This window comes from Nothobranchius furzeri, chromosome 6, assembly GCF_043380555.1.
Source record: "Nothobranchius furzeri strain GRZ-AD chromosome 6, NfurGRZ-RIMD1, whole genome shotgun sequence".
In the NCBI taxonomy this organism is placed as follows: Eukaryota; Metazoa; Chordata; class Actinopteri; order Cyprinodontiformes; family Nothobranchiidae; genus Nothobranchius; species Nothobranchius furzeri.
Window position 1 is genome coordinate 64,889,016 of NC_091746.1, and position 8,521 is coordinate 64,897,536.

The 8,521-nt window shown below is 45.1% G+C and overlaps 1 protein-coding gene across 1 annotated transcript in view; it reads left to right on the forward strand.

The window, feature by feature from the left end:
- Positions 1-8,521, forward strand: part of LOC139070353 (uncharacterized) — a 275,750-nt gene that overhangs the window by 30,270 nt on the left and 236,959 nt on the right. The window lies entirely within an intron of this gene.

An 8,521-nucleotide genomic window follows, 5' to 3' on the forward strand; every position in this document is an offset into this window, starting at 1 on the left:
TACGTGTGCAGCACGCTAGCTCGGTTTGTAAGAGCAGATTATTGATTTTATTATGAAAATATCATGTAGCACTTGTACTATATATATATATATATATATATATATATATATATATATATATATATATATATATAGGTAATGTACAAAAGGGTCTATTTTTCACCATCCAATTGACACAACATAACCTTTCATGCACCTTTCATGGCAACACCATCTGGAGTCCAAAAACAACCCTTTGCTCGCTTATTGTTCCTCGAAGTAGACACAAACATTTTCACCCAAGGTACTGCACTCTCTGCGTAGAAGCCCGACTGGATGTTGATAAAGAGTCAGAAACGTGTCAAATTCTGATTTGCCAAACTTGGCCAAAACTCATAACATGGTGGTTTATTAAAACAAGAACTACTTCCCGATTAATTCAGTTTCCAGCTGACTCTTCGTCCATCTCCTCAAATGCATTCCTCTGGTTTTCCAGGCCTGTGGACTTGCCGCTGATATCTCCCAGGACTCTGCCGGCTGCTGGTTGTGGCCCCCCAGGGCAATCCTCTGCGCCTCTCGAGAGGGGGCAGGGGCTTTTGTGGTTACAGTCTCCCTGGGATCCCTGCACTCTGGGGCAGCTCCTGGATCTCTGGGTCTTGGAGCTCCTTCCATCTCCAACACATCTTTGGGGGAAGAACTGTGGCCCCTCACACTCTCTATTGGACACTCCTATAGAGAAACCTTACATATACAAGTGCGTGTACACACACACATGCGCTCACATGATGTTCTCATAAGTATGGACTTGGGCACGTTCAACACTTGTCTTAAGGCTGTGGCTGGCACTAAATGCACTGTGATTTATTATTGTGTGATTGTTCAGTAAAACAATGTTGACTTTACATTTGCTCATCAGGTTGACACAGTGATAGCTTGCTCTAGTTGTATTGTTGTGTCCCCTTTTTTGTTAGTTTGTTTTTCTCTTTCTGCAGGTCTAGAAGCAGACTCCTGTTCATCATTGATTGTTTATTTTTGTGGACCCCAACCCCCCCCCCCCCCCCCCCCCCCCCCCCCCCCCCCCAGTTTCTTCAGGTCAGAATTATAAAGCATTCAAAAACACCAACAATAAAGTTTTAGGTTTCAGGCGTGACATGAAAAGCAGAAGCTTTGATGCTCCACCTGAGAGAAAATCTGTAAGGCTTGTCACCAGCATTCAGACATCAATTCTGTTTGCTTCACAGCGAGACAGGACACGGTAAAAATAAATTTAAAAAAATTAAAAGAAAAATGAGCAAGTCACCCCCTACCAGAGTCTTTCTCCACTCCAACTTCCTGTTTGAAAAATGCAACAAATGCTGTTGCCTGGCAGACAGAGGGCGGAGCTGCCAACAAATACACACACAGGCTCACAATGAAATTGTGACATCAGAATGTACCAGCTAACATCATAATGTACCTCTTAATAGCGATGTCGTCGTCGTCGTCTTCCTCCGCTTATCCGGGTCCAGGTCGCGGGGGGCAGCATCCCAGCTAGGGAGCTCCAGACCGTCCTCTCCCCGGCCACCTCCACCAGCTCCTCCGGCAGGACCCCAAGGCGTTCCCAGACCAGATTGGAAATTTAATCTCTCCAACGTGTCCTGGGTCGACCCGGGGGCCTCCTACTTGCAGGACATGCCCGAAACACCTCCCCAGGGAGGCGTCCAGGAGGCATCCTGACCAGATGCCCAAACCACCTCAACTGACTCCTTTTGATCCGAAGAAGCAGCAGTTCTACTCCGAGTCCCTCCCGAATATCCGAGCTCCTCACCCTATCTCTATGGCTGAGCCCGGCCACCCTACAGAGGAAACTCATTTTGGCCGCTTGTATCTGCGATCTCGTTCTTTCGGTCATTTCCCAAAGCTCATGACCATAGGTGAGGATTGGGACGTAGATCGACCGGTAAATCAAGAGCCTGGCTTTCTGGCTCAGCTCCCTCTTCACCACGACAGATCGGCTCAGCGTCCACAGCACTGCAGACGCCGAACCAATCTGCCTGTCGATCTCCCAATCCCTCCTACCCTCACTCATGAACAAGGTCTCCCGGCTCTGGTTCCTCCTCGGAATGCCCGTAGGTGGGATTGAGGAACTCCTCAAAGTATTCCTTCCACCGTCCGACTATAGCCCCAGTTGACGTCAGCAGCTCCCCATCCCCACTGTAAACAGTGTGAGCGAGTTGCTGCCTTCCTCTCCTGAGGCGCCGGACAGTTTGCCAGAACCTCTTTGGAGCCGATCAATAGTCTTTCTCCATGGCCTCACCAAACTCCTCCCACGCCCGAGATTTTGCCTCAGCAACTGCCACTGCTGCACCCCGCTAGGCTATCCGGTACCTGTCTGCTGCCTCCGGAGACCCACAGACCAGCCACGCTCTGTAGGCCTCCTTCTTCAGCCTGACGGCTCCACAAACCTCTGGTGTCCACCAGCGGGTATGGGGTTGCCACCACGACTGGCGCCGGCCACCTTACGACCACAGCTAGCAACAGCCGCCTCAACAATCGCAGAGTGGAACAAGGCCCACTCGGAGTCAATGTCCCCCACTGCTCTCGGGACGTGGTCAAAGCTCTGCCGGAGGTGGGAGTTGAAGACCGTCTTGACAGGTTCTTCTGCCAGGCATTCCCAGCAGACCCTCACTATGCGTTTGGGCCTGCCAGGTCTACGCGACATCTTCCCCTGCCATCTGACCCAACTCACCACCAGGTGGTGATCAGTTGACAGCTCCGATCCTCTCTTCACCCTGGTGTCCAAAACATACGGCCGCAGGTCAGATGATACGACTACAAAGACTATCATCGACCTGCGACCTAGGCTGCCCTGGTACCAAGTGTACCGATGGGCATCCTTATGTTCGAGCATGGTGTTTGTTATGGCCAAACTGCGGCTTGCACAGAAGTCCAATAACCAAACACCACTCGAGTTCAGATCAGGCGGGCCGTTCCTCCCAATCACACCACTCCAGGTCAAGCTGTCATTGCCCACATGAGCATTGAAGTCCCCCAGCAGGACAATGGAGTCCCCTGGTGGAGCACTATCTAGCACTCATCCCAGGGTCTCCAAAAAGGGTGGGTACTCTGAACTGATATTTGGCCCATAAGCGCAAACAACAGTCAGGACCCGTTCCCCGACCCGAAGGTGCAGGGAAGCTACCCTCTCGTCCCCCGGGTTAAACCCCAACACACAGGCAGAGAGTCTTGGGGCTAACAAAAAGCCAACCCCAGCCCTCCGCCTCTCACCCGGAGCAACTCCAGCAAAGGAGAGTGTCCAACCCCTCCCAAGGACTTGGGTTCCAGAGCCAATGCTATGTGTCGAGGTGAGTCTGACTATATCTAGCTGGTACCGCTCAACCTTTGCCACAAGCTCCTGCTCCTTCCCCGCCAGCGAGGTGACGTTCCATGTCCCAAAAACCTGTTTCCTTGTCCGGGGATCGGATCGCCAAGGCTCCCGCCTCGGTCTGCCACCCGATCCACATTGCACCGGACCCTTCATGTTCCTCCTGCGGGTGGTGGGTCCACAGTTGGATGAGCCCATGTATCCAGTTCGGGCTGGGCCCGGCCGGGCCTCATGGGCGAAAGCCCGGCCACCAGGCGCTCGCCCACGGGCCCCAACCCCAGGCCTGGCTCCAGGGTGGGACCCCGGTAACCCTCCGGGCCGGGTACTCCGACTCTTCGATTGTACATCCATGAAAGATCCTCTGAACCGTTCTTTGTCTCACCCTTCACCTAAGACCAATTTGTCATGGGAGACCCTACCAGGGACACAAAGTGCCCCAGACAACCTAGCTCCAAGGATCATTAGGGCACTCAAACTCCTCCACCACGATAAGGTGACGGTTCAAGGAGGAGTTAATACAGATGGCAAATTTAAAATCAATTGCAGTGCTAAGTTTTTACCTGAAGAGGGCAGTTTTAGGCTGAATATTTAAATTTAACTAAGATGCACTAAAGTGCCAAATCATTGACTACATGTCTACAGCACGATTAGACACTCATTTATATAGTTTATCAGCAAAAAAAAGCTGATGTTGCAGGATATTTTCACATTTATTAGTAGGTGTTTTAAGTGTGAAGTCATTGTGCTTTGGACATTTTTGATTATATATACAATGTCTCTTATTCAATCAATAAATACCAATTAGCTTGAAAAAACATGCTTTATTTTAAGGCTAAATGTGTAATGGTTCAATCTGAAGGTGCCACAAGGTGACAAAAGCATGCTGCATGGAGTCAAGGGTATAGGAAGTCTCCTCTCCTTCCGGTCAACTCATGGGTCCCTGGGGCAAAGAAAATGAATGGAAGTGAACGGCATGACTTGGAATCCCTATTCAAATCCTCTTGCTTGTCTTCCATGTTTGTTTACCTGAAAATCACATTTGATCTTGAGAGGTTTTGTGAGACGTCCCATCAAACCTGGGACTGTTCATCAACGAAATCAGTTTATGTGAAATGCGTTTTGAAATAGCTCAGTGGCCTAGTGGTAGAGTGTCCGCCATGAGACTGGGAGATGAGGGTTTGATTCCTGGTCGGGTCGTACCAAAGACTTAGAAAAAAAAAATGGGACCCAATGCCTCCCTGCTTGACACTCAGCATTACGGGGTGTGATTGGCGGGTTAAACCACCAAATGGTTCCTGAGCGCAGCTGTGTCTGCAGCTCACCGCTCCCCCAGGGGATGGGTCAAATGCGGAGAACAAATTTCGCACACACATCAGTGTGTGTGACAACTGATGGGACTTTTAACTTTTGTTGCCACAATTTTAAAATCTTGTCATGTCAACTTGGCCTTAGACGCCAACTTTGACCTGTTGTTAATCTACTGGCTGTTTGGGGCCAGTTCCAACCATCGTAGGCCAGCTTTCAGCAGAGGGAACAATAGCTGCATAAAACGGTTCCATTTCAAACCTGTGATGAGGTGTGAAGGGGTCCCACATCCTCCTTAGCGCACCCATCCTGCTATTTCCATGGTCTAGTTAATCTGATGTTATAATCATTGTAATATGGTCATGTGAGCTGTCAATGCATGCGGGTAAATTCTAATCTCGCCGCTACGTATGGGAACTTTATTTGTCAGTGAGTGTAGACTTTACAGCCAACAGTTTAATGTCCATGTCCGTGTTACTGAACAATAACATTACAGCATCTGTTGACAGTGCCATCACTCCGCCTTTAATGCTGTCGCCCAGTCTGCACACACAGATGAAACTTTAATAGATAAGAGTCAGTTCCAGAGTACATTCAACGAGACTTCACCCAGAGGCAGGGCTGGCCCAGCTTGCAACTGATTAACTTTTTATGTCACCTTTAATCCATTAAATGATTCATTTATGGCAGTTAAACATGGACTTGACCTTCTTGCTTTAAAGCCAAAGTACAGTTTTAAAACTCGTGAGAGAAGCTGAGAATGAGGTTCATCTCTGTCCTAATGATGTTATACAAAATATTTTGGTTTGCAGTAAACTCCAAAACATTATGACATACAATATTTTCTAATACGCTTCGCCTTACACCCTGAATCGCACATTTGTTGTACTTCAGCTTAACAGAAAAGTAAAGATGTGTTGCGACCAAGCCCGTCACGTCCTTTCAAATTAATCAACCTGTAAAAATTCTTAATTCTTATGACTACAAATTATACATTGGCATGTCGCAAATACACCACAGAATCTCCTCTGCCTTATCTGCTATGTACCAAACGGCAAGATTTATGGTGGTTGCTTCCTTCTGGACAAAGGATTTGAAGTTCACTATACCCTTACAGCCAGTTTTCCTTTGCTTCTCTCCGTGTCTGGTTCGATGACGTCAACTTTTGACGCATATTGTAGTCAATTCAGTTCTGTTTAATTATTAGCGCCAAATCCAGACAGACTCAATTAATAAAATATTTCCTTTATAAGGAACCCAGCAAATTGTATCAAGTCACTGACTAGTGTCAGAGTCTTTACAGCAATCCTCATACTAAGCAAGCATGTAGCGACAGTGGAGAGGAAAACTCTGTTTTAACAGGAAGAAACCTCCAGAGGATCCTGGCTCAGTATAAGCAGCCATCCTCCACAACTCACTGGGGATCGAGAAGACAGAGCAGGCACACTCACACACACACACACACACACACAACATATATACCAAGTAGTGTTTCTATTGCGCCATTGTGATTTCAAAGTAAATATTGTATTTAGTAAGAGATAAACTGTATTGCCTTAAACCTAGTGAATCTACATTTAATTAAACGGGTAAACTAGTAGTAGCACATTCCATGTCAAAGAAAGTAAAACATTATTATCAGGAGCAACAGAAGCTTTAAGTGATTAGCAGCAGTGTGCTAGCTGATGGGCATCTCCATGAGGCTACCACAGCTCAACAGAACACCATTGTAGCTTCTTCTGGGGAGAAAAACACTTAGAGAATAAATAGAAGGAAATAATACAGTTAAAGAGCAGATTGTAAGTGGTCCCAAAGTGACCCAAAGTGGTCAGTGTGTCCTCCAGCAGTCTAAGCCTATAGCAGCATAACTACAGAGATAACTCTGGATAACCTAGCCTTTTAGATGGAGGCATGTTGGTGGCAGGGCAAGTGGAAAGCCGTCTTTACTGACTGTACACTCCACCTCCCTCTACTCCCCCACTTGTCCAGATCTAGGCTAACATCAGATTTTAACCATAAGCCCTATCAAATAAAAATGTTCTAAGCCTATTCTTAAATGTAGACAAGGTGTCTGCCTCACAGACTAAAGCTGGGAGCTGGTTCCACAAGAGAGGAGCCTGATAGCTAAAAGATCTACCTCCCATCCTAATTTTTAGACATTCTGGGAACCATCAGTAAACCTGCAGTCTGAGAGCCAAGTGCTTGATCAGGAACGTATGGAACAATCAGGTCACTGATGTATGATGGAGCTTGATTGTTAAGAGCTTTATTAGTGAGATAGAGTTCCTTAAAATCTATTCTGAATTTAACAGGTAGGCAATGTAGGGAAGCTAAGACAGGAGAGATATGATCTCTCTTTTTAATTCTCATCAGAACTCTAGCTGCAGCATTTTGGACAAGCTCAAGACTTTTAACTACATTCTGTGGACTTCCTGAGAGTAATGAATTACAGTAATCCAGTCTTTATTTTTTTTTTTTTGACTTGATGAAATTTTCCAAAAGAGCCTTTTGAACATATGCCATTATTGTAGTTATACTTCAGTACACTAAAGAAATATCTGACTAATCTAAAAATGCAAGCAACAAACATTGTGGGAGTTGACACTTATTCTGAAAAACTTTGGCCAAAGCCAAGTATGTTCAGTCAGGCTATTACTGAGCTAAATTAATAATCTTCTGAGGAATTAGGCTAGTCTGGTCTGCACATGAATTAAGACCAACCAACCAACTGTCCTTTGCATTATTCAGTTTATTAAAAAATAATAATAATAAAATAAAGATCGAGACATAATTTTATCTTAAAAAGTGTTTTATTTATTTTTTAACAAAGCCCAATACAGATTTGAAGCCAAACTGAGGAACACTGGCAAATCTCAATCCAATCGTCGTGTTACACGAAAAATAAAAAAGGACACTACTAAGATAGTCCATTAACCAAGAACTGAGGTGTAAAAGTGCATCGTTTTTGTCTGTGATCTTTAAAACAAAAACCAATAAGAACTTTTTGTTGCAGCAGATATTGTGATGTAAATGCAAATCATACTTGTAGTAAAGTAAATGTCACATATCACAGTTATTGGCTTATTTTGACACAACCAACTCAGAATAAATGACAGCTCTGAAGATCTGCTAATCTTATCTTGGATGAGGAATTTGGTCAAGAACATTTAAAACACGTCGGCGTCAGTACCGTATTTTTAACAGAACTGTAAATGCGCAAAATGAAAATCACCTTATGCAGTTGCCAGTTCGTACGTTTAGACCTTCTTTAAAAGTAGAAGTCAGAAGAAATGAAATTAAAGTCCAACACAAACTCTAAAAATCAAAACAATTGTATTTTGTTATTGGCTTCACAACATACTGAGATTTCAACTGACAGCTGTGCAGACATGATGAAGAGTCTAATTACATCCTCGTGACATTTCGTATTACAAACGATCTGATTTGTTAGCTTTTCACATTTGACACACATTAAAGCTTCCTCATAAACTGGGTTTGTACCTCGGTGTTAAAGTAAAGAAACTGTAGCTGAGCTGTGGGTTTTACGTCAGTTTTTCTACAAAGGACTCCACCTACGCACGCCGTCCTTCTAACGTGAAATTACTTTCTGAAATGAGCTGATCCACCCATGTAAACATTTTCTGATACAGAAAAATATGAAGTGTAAAATGCATATTGATCTTATATTCTCATATGGGAACATATATACTTTGTATAAGAAAATAAATCTTTCCTGCTGTTTTGGTGGTGATATGGATCGTCAAATCCCATCAGCTGTGAGTGCTCGGACAAAGATCTGCATGTAGGCTTTGCTCTGTCGGGAACTAGTACTCTTAACTGGAGCAGCTCAAATACTCAAAAGGCTCTGCCTGA